Here is a 14,263-nt window from a genome sequence, read left to right on the forward strand (position 1 = left end):
GAGAGAGGTCGGAGGAGGAGGCAGAGGCAGCGTGTGTGTCGGCTAGCGTGTGTGTGTGTGTCTAGCCTGTGGAAGCGATGTATGTTTTTTTGTCTGATCCGGCGGATAAACGCCGGGACAGCGAGAAGGGAGGAAAAAGGGTTGTCGGTGGGATGGGACGGGATTAAAGGGACAAGTGTGGAATCTGAAGGTCAAGGCTAAGATTTAAGGTCCTTACCCTTGAGCGTAGATCATAGAAACGGCTTCAGTGTGTGTGGGGGGGCTCTCTCCATGTTTGTGTGTGCGTGGACAGAGAGAAAAGGGAGAGACACCGGTATGGAAGTATTGTGGGAAGCAAAGTTGAGTCCGACCCAGATTTTTCATGCCTTGCCTAGGTACACAAACTCTGCTTGATTGCCTCTCATTTGAACCGAAACCTCCCGACACACACATGCGCAAACAGACATGCAGAGATACATGTGAACTCGAGTAGGACGCACACATTCTCTCTTCAGTCCGACAGAAGAGCTTCAAATTCTTCACATTGGGACGAAGATGACATGTGAAAACACATTAAACAAAGCCCAGAGCTTCACCTCTATCAGTGTTTGTTTTGAGAGGAGAAGACGTGCTCAGTCATGTGAGAGCCATGTTTAAAAAGTCCTACGTTCAATCATCCTGCCATCTGATGGGAACTCCCCCTCCACTGCATCTGTCCTTATCCAAAATATCTTTCACTAATACATCATGTTAATCAGCTGATGTCCTCCTCAACATGTGCGCTGCAGAACCCCTCAGCTTTCCTTCCAGGTTAACTCCTGCCTGCCAGGCACAGCAGTGTAATTTATGAGCTGTAATTATGGAGGTGTCAAAGAAACAGAAACAGTCCTCGGGTATAAATAAGTGACGTGCTGCTTCGGGTGACTTCCTGTTTTTTGCCTCCTTGACCTTGTTGGTCGACCTGTTTCTCTTAATTAAAGGGCAACGAGCCTGACAGCACACCAACAAACGTCAAAAATTAGGTCTACCAATTGGTGCTCGATGACGCCAAAAGTAAAATAAATGATGTGCTTTATTTTGAAAGTCCTCGGGTCATTTACACTGTTGACAGAATAAAACCTTAATCGTCCAGATTCTTTTCTTTCCGTGCAAGTGGTTTGAATCTATGCAGAATTACATGGATCATGAAAGTATTCTACAAAATCATGTGTGCATCCAGAGTCATATCTTTACCATAGTGGTGTAGTGTTGATGGGGATGATCAATGTCCACTGGGGACTGAAAATGCCGAAAATGCACACTTGTGATGTTGAGAGAGACTTCAGATGAAAGTATTATCCCATGACTTAGATGATGTTTGGATGAGATTGAAAATAGATGCTGACATTACTCACCTGACTCTGAAACCACTTTCTCTCTTTTGTTCTGTCTCTGAACTTGCTCTCTCAGTCCCTCAGTGACCACAGCCCAGTGAGCCAGAGCGCAGAATCTTTCAAGGGGATCCTCCATCCTCGATGTCGTCATGAAGATCTGGATCACAGACTGGAGGCCTCCCGTCAGAGGACTAGCCACAGATACAGCCAATTGCAAACTGGGTCTTGCAGAAGGATGGCACTGGAGAGGAACATCAAACAGTGGCAGACTAGTGAGGTTGGTCAAAAAGACAGACATAATTTGAGTTCTGAAGCCTAAAGATGAAAAGTATTGCTGCTGTTAAAACCCATTATTATTATTATCCAAGGGGTCTTCAGCTAGGTGCTGATAAGTTGAAATGTACCAATGAATCTCAGAGGGGCAGTGGATCAACTCATTAACAGGATAATGGAGCAAGAGCAAGAAGCGTTTGTTGAAAGATCAGGTTTGTCTATCCAGTGTGCTAGTGAAAGTGAATTGACATCTTGTACAAAAATCCATCCAAGGTCTTTAAAGCGCAGAGCAATGGACCACAACACCCTTGGTCCATGTCCAGCTGGGGATCTTAGTTCTATGTTCCCATTTACCTTGTGAGGCACCTGGATTAGTGAGATCATGTGTTCTTACTACTCCATCTTACCAGGCTTCAAGCTATGAATTTATGTCAAAATCACAGAGCTCCTTGGGGTGTGTTTTAGGTGTACGACCAGTTAGAAAAACGACTGTTTATTTGACTACAATAATGGCATCTCCTAGAGAGGTTAGCATAGCCTCTGCTCTCACATCAGGTATATCAGAGCTGGAGAGTACTTCGTCATTGAAAGAAGAACGGCTTGTATTTATGGAAAACATTTTTTCATTCTTCTCTTGACTGGCTTCGGCAAGTTTTATTTACCAACTGCCTTCACTAGTAGCGCTCTCCTGCTGTTGATTTCATTGGTTAAAGTTAGCCCGTGAAACATGGTGTTAAACAGATGGTTTGTCCATGTTTTTTTGAAAGTACTGGCCCTTTTCCAAACAGTGTCCAAGGACAACTCTCCAGATGGTTCCGTGTAACAAACCATCTGGCGAGTCAGGTTAGTTTCCCATATTTCTTTCCCCTCATTTCCTGTCATCACTCTGTTGTTAGCTTTCTATAAAATGGCATAAATTCCCGATAAAACAACAACTTTAATTTGAAATATTAAATGTTGGCTAAGCATGAGCAGCTGTGCAACATCTGCAATTATTAATACAGTGTTTAAAATTAGAGCAATTATAATTGGAGTCAGGAAATGAATGAGTGACAAATACCATAACTGGACAGTTTGGTTGTGAAAGAAAATGCATGATGTTCCTGAGAAAAGAACAGATGTCTTGTAAACTCGGACTTGTCCAGCATCGTCCTGGCTACCTGTCATGTCCTACAGCTACAGTTGTCTGGTCCAAACCTTCACACGGATCATCACTTCGGCCTCATTGTTTTTCTTTCTGTCTGTGGTGAGACGACATGCTGCGTGGGGGAGGCAAGAGCTTCATCACTGTTTACCTTCTCCATGCTTGGACTATACTAAAGCTGTGTGTGGGCCAGACCCCCACTGAGACTGGTCGTGGAACTACTGTCAGCAGTGTGAACAACACCAATATCACCTCCCACTGTACGGACAGGTTCCGCACCATTATCTGGCTGACTTGCTAACCAGAATTCCTCATTCATGAGCCGTAAAAAAGGCTGCAACGCTTGTCGATCGGTAGATACTTTTATCTTCAGCACCATGAGTGTATACAGATGTAACTGATCCCGCTGTCACACTTTGTGCTGAGCGTTTGCTGAAATACTGCTGCACAGACTGCATCAAAAGTGTAGAAATTCTCATTTAAGATCTAAACTGGGATACACGCGTCTGCGTTTTTTGCTTTGCGTTGCTCAGCTTTGATGTTGAGCTCTGCTGTTGCTGAGCATTTTTGAATTCACTTGATTGTTTTCCATCTCAGCTGAAGTGGATTTAACATTTTTCCTGTTCAAACACTATGTGCCATTTACAAGAGTCAAGAGGTTTTCCAGACTAAGCAACTTCCCTGATCACTCACAACGAACACAAACACTGACTAGTCATTAAGAGTAGGCTTGGAGTTTGTTAAATCCTGCTGACAATGTGAAAATAACACTCAGGGAAAGTTTGAGGAGTTGACTATCATCCGTTTGAAGCATCAGAGATACCAACAGGATACATAAAGTTCATGTTTCTGGCAAACTAGTCATCTTTTTAACTGGTCAGCTGGACAGAATGGTAGACAATTAAGATCTTCAGAAGTTATGCCATACACTACCGCTATACACTGCTTGTACCCTCAGTAAGGAAACATTATGTTTTTTGCGGGGGGGTTGTACTGAACTGTTACGAACTGTAATGAAGTCAGTAATTACTGCAGAGTGGACACCTCCACATCTGATTTCTAAGGTTCATTCTGAACTAGAATCAGTGTCATCACCATAGTCATTGGATTTGTGAAGGCAAAGTAACTGTTAACTCCATCCCTGGTAAAGACTGAGATTGATCCAATACATTTGTCTTGCTGCAGATATAGTGAATGCTGAATATTAGTGCTGAACATCAATTCTGAACATGCAGAGTTCATTATCATCTGTGTTTCATGCATATAAGGAATAACTTTCTGGTGTGACCAGTTTACCTACAAAATGTGGTTGTTTTGAAATGTATGTTCCAGGTGGGAAAAAAGGTTTGGGTTTGATCTTCTTTGGGCAAATTGTAGGAAAGCTAACTGCTGCTTATTGTAGCTGCCGTTAGCCTCTCAGGTCAGTTAGATGTGCAGCCAGCGATCCAGACTGGGAACTTGGACTGGTATCACAAGACAGGACAGGCTGGGGCTAGCTGGTTAGCATGCTAACTTTAGTAGATAGATATCGCTGCAACACAAATGACTTCCACATAATGTCAAATTGTTTAACTAATAACCTGATATCATGCAGCAAACTTGTAATTATTGTTGAATACATACTCATACTACATACATACATTGCACATCATTACCTAAAACAATTTGAAATAAAACAAAACAATTATTTCCTCCTGCTCAACATTAATTCATATTTTCAGAATTAAGATTTAACACTTGTGCTGAATTTTCCTGTTTGCTCAGTTTTATATTAATTATTAAGTGAGCAGACGTCTGCAACATTTATGATTACATCACTGAGGTTTTTTAATATCCAGTTTCAAACAGGAGACCTCATTCTGACCTTCTGACACAGAACACATACAGGATACCAAGAACAACTCATTACACGTTCCTTGAGTAAACCATCCTCGTTTCAATAAATTTAACGGAGCAGCAGAACCTCCAGACACCGTAACCCGGGGCCAGATTCAGGCCTCAGATGGTGGTCTCCTTCATTGACTCTGTGTTTGCTAATGACCCTGGATCTGGATTGCCATTATAAAACACAGATAAATGTTTACCGTCAAGAGATGACATCACAAGACTTACAGCCTGTACAAATATACAGGTGCTCCACCACCCTTCTGCTCTCTCCACTTCCTCAGGTTCACATAGCTTTGATAAAAACAACTCCAAATGCTCGCGTCCCGTGTTCACATTTGCTCTGTTTCATTTATTTTGTTGGCCGCTGAAAACATAAACTTTTACTTAGCTGTGTGTTATTAGAATGTAAGCTTTTTTCCATGGTGGAGGTTTGGCATGGCAGTCGTGTGTGTGTGTGTGTGTGTGTGTGTGTGTGTGTGTGTGTGTGTGTGTGCGTGTGCGTGTGTGTGCGTGTGTGTGTGTGTGTAGGCAAGACTGTATTTCTTGACCTGAGTTTTCCTTCTCTGTCCTGTCATTGATTAAGACCCTGTATCCAGACACTTGTTTTTAAAGGCATTACATGACGCATTTAAATGTCAATAAATCACTAGCGCATTAGTCTGGATACATAATGTATCATGACTGCAAATAAACACAAATGTTGCTTAGTATAATTGGCATACTCTAACTCTATGTTGCATTTCCATTTTGTGACTCTGGATTAGTTTGATGGGAAATCTGATGGATAATTATGACCAAAAGCAGTCAGATGATGGTATCAAGTGTAATGTGTCAATGTGTTCCCTTTTATCCAGGACTTCCCCCTCTTGCCTTTTTTAATCAAATGCAATACGGTGCTTTTCCATTGGCACATTCGACCACGGCGAGTTAAACCATGCAGTGCTAATTTCTAATAATTCCATTGCCAGCCTCTTGTTGTGCTAGGTAGCGCCGAAATGGACCATATCCTGTGATGGGTCAAAGTGTGCTCGTCTCTATTCTGAAGAAGCACTATCAATGAACATACTTGTCCTTGGTATTTTTTCAGAAGAACTGTTCACTGTATCTCAAGTATTATGATATTTAATAGTTGAAAATGCAGTCATTCACTTTGATACCAGTTTCATATGTTTAGCCCAGTGGGTTTGGCTAGCTTAGACTCACAAATTGGTGAACTTTCATTAGGTGTGTTTTTGAATTTTGGCTGAGGGCAAGCTAGCGCTTTTCTCCTGCTTCCAGCTATGCTAGTTTAGGCTAAACAGGTCTTGATTCTTGCTGTAGGCCCAGCTAGCCTTCAGAACACACAAACAGCGTTGTAGTCCTGTTGATCTTTGACGAAATGTTTGATATTTGGATGAAGATGGTAGCTGTGAAAAGAAGTCATTGCAGTCATTTCTAATAGTTATCATATATAAGTCCTTTTTAAAGTTTCCAATAATGTACATAATATTCTCTTGTAGCCTGTTGTGTTACTGGCAACATGTTACATTTGCAGAAATCAAGCTTCAAGTTCTGCCTAGTTGCTGACCCACTGACGCAGTTTTATTTCGCTTCCAGGCTCCAGTATTTCAAGAACTGGCCTAGTAAGCACTTACAAAGCACTGATTACCTAATGTAGCCTGTAACATAAAAAAAGAGACTGCAGTGGTACCACAGGCTAAAAGCAGGACACACTTACTCCTAAAATGACTACTACTGTGTACATAATCTTTTCTGCTGAGGTTTCATTTTCCTCTGAATCTCATTGCTGTCACACCCGCTTCTCAAACAAAACTGACATCCTCCCTCGTTAGACATTCAGCAGCCACACAGTAACCTGAACCCTGTGCATACACACACACATACACACACACACACTTTATGTTCGCTCAGGGTGACCCACTGCCACCACGCTCACTATCACAACCTGTCTACATCGCCTGCTATATTTTGTGTGTGTCCATGTACACACATGCGCCTCAGCTGCAGCCGACACTCGGTACCAGCCCGGAATCTAATATCCCCCCCATTGGAAACACATGTGGAAGTCTGACAAAAGCCGGCATGATCTCTGCGCCATGTATGTCAGCAGTCAGTCAGTCTCCGTGCTGTCTGTTTTGAATGCCGAGCAGTCCTCTGCAGGGCTACTTAGCCGGCAGGCTTCATAATGTGTGCAAGAGGAGTGTGAAAATGAAACTCTGCTGTTGTGGTTTTGCTTTGGTGTTTTTAAATGACATTAAAAGGTGCAGTATGTAAGAGCTGGCCACCTGTTGAACTCCAAACAACACGGGGTCTGCATATCACCACAGCTGCTAGCTGTATTCTGTTTGTGACTGCTCCCACTGTTAGCATGTTAGCTCAGTTAGCCTTGGAGCTACCCCGGAGAGTTGGTGTTTACACATTTGGACAGCTAGGAGAAGGTGTTTTTTAGGCCTGAGGCTAGCTGGTTAGCATACTGACATCATTAGATATCTCCACACCACAATACATAGACATAGGATCAACTTTATCACTGGGAAAGATGAACATAAAAATCAACAAGAAGTCAACACTGTTATTTGTAGCTAACCGCTAGCTAGCTTGGTACATGCTACTGCTAGTCACAATACCTGCCATAGCTTTGTGTGTGTGTGTGTGTGTGTGTGTGTGTGTGTGTGTGTGTGTGTGTGTGTGTGTGTGTACTGTGCTGTTTATTCCCCCTGGCATTTTGTTCTCAAGATTGTAAATCATTTCATTCAACAAAATGGTTTTTTCCCGTCTTGCTAACAGCCTTGCAATCTGCCAGTTTCAAGCTCATTAGCTCAAAGTTGCTACTGGGACAAAGTTTATTTGCATGTTTGTAACATTGCCTGCTGCCTCAGCACCTGTCTGCAAGCAGGGAGGGATTAAATATCAGTTGATGATGCAACACTGCTAAGCTAGCTACCAAAGCTAACTTCATTTTGGACCGTGTTGCTCAACAGTTCCTTTAAAGGTCAGCAACAGGGCAAAAAAGCACCAAAATTCAACTATTGGCCTAATTTAAGTCTCCAGAAGGCCCGTGATCCCAAAAGATTTAACTTCACCTGAAATTTGATTTTTGGGGGAACTTTTCCTTTAATAGATTTTTGCATCAAACTTATTCCATTTTATGTCTGGCGTGATTGGGACTTAATAAACTGGTGGGAAATTGTGACCTTCGCTCTATTTTCTGATACCTGAGCAAAGCAGAAGCAGCTCACTGTCTAGTCGTCAAACGTTCTGTTATTCTAATAAAGCTGCTGTCCACACAAGCTCTGTTAAAACCTAAATGGCCGTTCTCTCAGTTCCATTTTGAGCAGCTACAACAACATAAATGTCTATTTATTCAGACAATAATTGCTATTCATGCAAAATGTTGCTGGGAACACATGGAAATGAAATGTTTTCTGTAACTGAAGTGTGACCCATTTAAAGTGTTGGCCCTACTTGCACCAGAGTACGCTGGTTACAGGTACCAGGCAGGGTTGGTATATTTGAATAAAATTGACATAATTTGTTAGCTTTAGACCAAGTAATCCAAAATGATTTTGCTGAGTGTACAGTGATGACAAAGTTCCTGCAGGGAAAGCAGAGGTAAGCGGCTGCGAGGAGCCCTTATTTCTACATCGAAACCTTGCACCTTCCCAAAGTGCCAAATTTCCGCCCTGGTTGGAGCAGGCTGGCGCTCCTGATGTTGGCCCGCGAGAGATTGTGAGTGAGCTTTACTCAGCTGCACGGACAGCTTGTCTTACCCAGCCTAAGCTGTCTCCACTCTCTGTTACCAACTGTCTGACTGATTTGAATGAGTAAATCATTCACAAACCATTCCTGACGTTCGGTTTTCTCAAGTGGCTACTAATCAGCACGGCTTCAGTCGGAGGAAGTAATCAGGCACGACGAAGAGTTTTTGAAAGGCAGCGCGTTGTGACAATCTGTTTGGGCATTTTGTCAAAAGCCTTCTTTTGTCACCACCAGAGGTTTGAGAGCTAATAGGTGGTGAAAAGCCTGGTTGGAGGCCCAGATGAAGCAGATTATTTTATGGAGGCTGAAGGAGAAGCAGGAGAGGCATCCAAGCATTAGCATGTGTGCTAGCCAGAGTCAGTCCCAGGAGGGAAACCCAAGTCTGGCTACGGTGTCCCAACGGACATCCTCTGCCGAGGTTAGCATATCCCAGTTTCGGCTGAGTTGCTGAAAGTTGTGTGTGTGTGTGTGTGTGTGTGTGTGTGTGTGTGTGTGGCTGCTGAAAGATTTGTTATTTGGAGTGGTGAATTTTAATGACGTTTGTCAACTCTAATACGCACAGCTGCCCAGCTGTGGACAAGACTGAAGTTTTCTCAGCTTGCTTTGGGTTTATTTAAAGGAAGTGCTGCTTTTCAAGACGGCTACTGCTTCTTATTTCTGGGATAAATATGCGTTATTTATAGATAGAGACAGAGATGGAAGCATATAAACAGACACGTTTACATCCTCATAGTCAGCCCGAGGATTATGTGTTTTCCAGGAACAGACCAGTGAGCTGTCAACGCTCGTCATCAGATGGTGGCGAACTCTTTTCATCATCACTTGCTGTTAGTCTGCTTAATAACTTGGCTACAGGAACATTTATCATATATTTTTTTTTTTTTTCAGTTAGGTCATTGCAACACAACGGATTGGTTGCACTGTTGTTGTATTGCTACCACTGCAAATATTTTGCTATCACCTAAGTAACAAAATGATCTACCAGACAGACAAGGACTCTGTTTGGAGGACTACTCATTTTCAGTTCAGGAAACATTCTAATTAATAATAACTATTAATATGATTTTAAACTTGTTATAGTAAAGAAATTATAAACTGTAAATGTAAAATGAAAACTCTATTAGTACGACCTGTTTCCATTTCAAGCACCTCTTTTGTCCCTGAGCTAAATTCACAAACGGAATCACTTTTTTCCCTATGGATTAAGAAAACATTTTATTTTTGTACCCGATCATAATCAAAAGTAAGTGAAAGTTTTACCACTAATTGTAAATGAGTAATAATTAATAAAGAAAAAACATTAATAGAATCTAGAAATACTGTGGAACCTGGTGTTGAGTGTTTGTCCCTGTCATGAAAGCAGGCCATCCTCATCAAAATGCAGCTAATCACAACTCAAATTTACATTTCTTGACCTTTTATGGCCGTTATGATTATCACAGCAGCGAAGGGGGAGGTTAGGTGAAGTCATTAAGAGCGACAGGGAGTTGCCAAACGAGCGGAGCAGTTTTGTCTAGGAGGCCGCTGTTCGTGTCCAGTGTGAAAGCAAAAAGTCAACAGTGAATTATTTGGACCTACTAGCAAAGTGAAGTTACCTCATGTAACTGAATTAACAAAAATGTAAAGTAGGTACATTTACTTATTTTAGTTATTTTAAGCCAAACCACAATGTTTTCCTAGACCTGACCAAGTAGCAAATATACAACGAAGGTCCGGTACGCCTGACACTGGTACACTGAAACAGTTGCGTTGTTTAAGGAACAGTGCTATATGTCATTTCAGGAGTCTACCTATTCAGTTGTTTAGGTATGAGGATGTGTTGGATAAAAGTCATGACAAGAGGTTCCCTGTGGCTTGTTCACAGTTGGATCACAGATTGTATCTTTAAAAGGCCAGGTACACAGTTGTGTACAGGTGCAGTTTGAGCATCTTTCAGCTTCCTTGAAAGAGAATTCCACATATTAAGAACTGTACTCCTATGACATTGTTTGACTTATGATGGGCAGTTTAAAGAAAGATAGAACTTGATTCAGCAGAAACAGCGATATTGTCTTTTTGTTCCATGCATCTTTAACCTTGTCATAACCTTGCACCTACATTACCCACAATGCACCCTAGCCACTGACAGCTTAGACAGGAATTTGGGTATGTTATGCTAGGAACTGGCTACAGGGGTCTGGTAAGCTTCTTCCTAACGCCACAACCCCAGATTTGATTTGATTTGTTTTTCATTTTCAGATTTAACCAATGTTGACTCGCGTGACATCACCTGAGGCTATTTACGATACTCACACAGCTCCCTCTAGAGCCACAAAGGGTTTTGTAAAACTTTCTCAAGCCTCTGGAGTTCTTTAAGGTAGAACTGTATTTCTAAGTGGAATTGGCAAGAAAATTATGATAGAAATGTGATCGACCCATTCAGGGATTTGACTGAAAACACCAGGCGTGGCTTACCTAGCATGAGTGTCTGGACATTGAGATGGATGTGGAGCACTGTAGAGGTCTGTTCACCTGTCCATTCACCTTCATTGTTAGATCAGGACATGTACGACAGAGAGAGATGAAGGAATTACAGCAAAACCACAGTCTTAGAAATGAAAACAATGTTTGCAGGCACACACTTTGGGCGGATGATATAACTCAAGTGTGGTTTTATAAGACGGAAGTGGTCGGCTGCTGGGATTTTCATATATAAATACTCGTAAATTATTTTTGGCGGTACTTTTGACAGGACAATTAATTCAGGTCACAGGATAAAAGATGGGGCATGTTCAATTTTTTATTGTTTGTTTTTTTTTTATTCTGGGTCTCACGAGTTTTTCACATTTGCTGTTCAAAAGTCTGCTGGACAGGAAATTATGCATTTTACTTTTAGACAAGAAAAATACCATATGAATATGGAGAAGACGACGTGTTGGAGCACAAGACACCACAGTTTACAGTATACCATTGTAAGCCCACACAGTAATGTTACATATTATATAAATACGCACAGTGCCTGCATACCTCTGAAACCCACCAGGCTGTGAAACGCTGCCCCGTCAAAGTCTGAATCCCATAATTCAGAAGGACACGCTGACAGCAGCCATTCTTCTCTTCCTCCTCAGCTTCTTCCATCCGTCCCTCGGTATCACAGGGTATGTTCACAGCTCATCACCATCATCATCATTATTATCATCATCATCACATAAAGACACGGTTAAGTGGCTTCTTTGCTGTCCTTGTGTGCGCATGGCTGTTTGTTTATATATGTGTGCGCGAGCAGGGTATTTCTTTGTGTGTGATCAGATATCATGTGTTTATAAAGAGCTCCAGTGTGCCAGCTCAGAGCAGCCTGTGTTTCTTTGTGCCGGCGAGGCCTGTCCGCTGGTTAGCACACATAATCGCTCCCTAATTCTCCCGTCAGTGGGCTGAGTGATATCTGATTAACAGGCAATGAGCCACATCCCGTTCAACAAAGTCCCACCTATAACACACTCACTGGATTATTCCCTGTCTTTTCTTCGTTTTCTTTCTCTCTTTTTTCACTGTCACTTCATGTCTGTTTCTTTTCAACATGGAGAAATTACAAAATAGTAACGTCTCTCCTAAACATGTGTTAAGAACCTGATAACTGTGAATGCCACAGCACAAGATTTACATCATTTTGATACTTACGTAATCATACAATAACCCTCCTTGTGCTTTGGTAGTGGGCTTTGACAGGAGGGGGTCACTTTAGTCAGGACAAATATGATCACTGAGAATAACTGTATTGATTTGTAGTGACTTCTAAAGGGACAAGTGGACTGAACCACATTAGGTAAACAGTGCATGCCTCACATATAAGCCTACCGCTGAACTGAAATATGGACACCAGTTAACAGTGGTTGATATGATTGCAGTCATTTGTTGTGCATTTTTATTGTAATGATATCACCTAATGTCTGACTGAAGTCATTTGGTTCAAGTCTCAAGCAAATCCCAAGTTATTTTGTCTTGGGCAAGTCAACTCAAGTCAAGTGACAGGTTGTGCCGAGTGAAGTCTGAAGTTTAGGCAATTTAGGTCCCACTCAGGTGCCCCCCTCCGTACCTACAGCATCCAGTCTTTATAAAGAAAAAACAGAAGTATTAGTACCTACTATTAGTACGATACATTGATAAGATGAAAGATGACATTCAGTGAAGTGAATGTAAAACACTAGTCCCCCCCCATCACTTTCAAACAGACCAACAAGAAATAATAAAAACAACTTTTCTAGTCTTTAACTTCCAAGTCCAAGTTGAGTCTCAAGGCCTTTATAAACTCAAGGAGCAAGTCATCAAAAAGGTGAATGAAGTCGACTCGAGTCCACATCAATGATTTGCTGTGACCTCTGGGGAGACAAGTGGAGTAGACCATGCCAGAAGAAAGGCACATATTTACTCTGATCAACAGACTGAGAGTGTCTGAGATGTTGTAATTTTCTTCTTGTTTGTTTTTAATATATGTATACATCCAGGAATCCTGGGACACCCTTTTGATATTTTCAGTAAGAGACTTAGTCACTGTTTCTATTGGTACATGAGCTCGCAGAACTTCAGTTTGATGACATATATAATAATGCACCTTCTTTGAACGTCTCCATTTTTTTATTATCTTGTACAGTTGTTGCTAAAGTGGGTTCCTCCTGGGAACCTTGAGGGAGTATTTTAGTCAACAAAGTTTTGTCAACTTTCTGTAATAAAACATTAAAATGAATGTAAGATAGGGGCTGATTCGTGCAAATTTAGTTGTCTTTGATACGAAACTGTTTCAGAACCACTCAGTACATTTCATTTGTCTCCCGTGTATATCAGCCCTTCAAGCTCAATACTTTTTGGGAAAAAGTACAGGCGACTATAGTTCATAGAGGAAAATAGGTCAGTAACAGTGCTAGTCTTTCTTGTCTCTTGGACACATTATTGGTGATCACAGATTACAAAATGATCTTTTAGTACCGTCTACAACTGACAGACGGTTGACTTTTGCAACAGTTTTTCTCGAGTTGTTTCAGGATTCTCACACAGTTTTTCGCTGTAAATGTTGTGGAAAATGAGAAGCAAAGAGGGCATAACGCGGCGACGCTCAGATTGTTTAATACCCCGTCTGATAGGTTTATAAGCTTCAGCGGCAGACCAAACAGCAATTTTTTGCCGCCGTAATTGCTCAATTTATGAGCCAGTCCTCAGATATGAGAAGTATTGTGCTCCGTATTTATGCCAAAACAAGTAAACTAATCAGATGGAAGGGGAAGTACGATTGCAAACGCAATAGTTTTCATTCAAAATGATTTATTTAAAAAAGCGATCGATGTGATAGCGTGTGATGGTTGAAAAACTGGAATCCCCGTCCAAAGAAAAGAACGGCTTGCTTACTCGTTCGTCTTTATTTTCAATGTAGAAATATTCAGTATTTATGTGCAGTGTACATGGAAGAGTGTATGTCTACAAGCACGTACTGTAGTCACGCCTGAATGCATGCTTGCACCCCTAAATACTGTACATTATGCATTTAAAAATACACAGCGGGACCTGAACGCTGCTTCGCTGCCAGGCTAACAGTACTTCCCCTTGTGCCGCACTGAGGCCGCGAGACAATGGTATCATGGAAGAAGTTTGGGGTTCGGGACCTCTAGGATTACTCTTGGAAGAGTCCTCCAAACTCATTAAAGTCACTGGCACAATAAAATAGGGCGCTGGCACGGCTGTAAATGACCGTCTCCGAGCGCGGAGTTGATCTTGGCTGTTTTTTTGCTGTTGTGGGCAAACAGGGAGGATGTATAACGAGGAGGAGATCCATGAAGGTCACGCAATGAGCGATGCCCTTCAAAACCATACAGAGAAAGTC

The 14,263-nt window shown here is 41.8% G+C and overlaps 1 long non-coding RNA gene across 6 annotated transcripts in view; it reads left to right on the forward strand.

Annotated features, from left to right (window-relative positions):
- The window catches only part of LOC115571641 (uncharacterized), a 203,008-nt gene that overhangs the window by 82,717 nt on the left and 106,028 nt on the right, over positions 1-14,263 (forward strand). For all 6 annotated transcript variants that reach the window (XR_003981955.1, XR_003981957.1, XR_003981958.1 and 3 more), the window contains one exon: positions 1,429-1,629. This is a non-coding gene — a long non-coding RNA (uncharacterized LOC115571641). The remainder of the gene's footprint in view (positions 1-1,428; positions 1,630-14,263) is intronic.

Source organism: Sparus aurata, chromosome 20 (genome assembly GCF_900880675.1).
Source record: "Sparus aurata chromosome 20, fSpaAur1.1, whole genome shotgun sequence".
Lineage (NCBI taxonomy): Eukaryota > Metazoa > Chordata > Actinopteri > Spariformes > Sparidae > Sparus > Sparus aurata.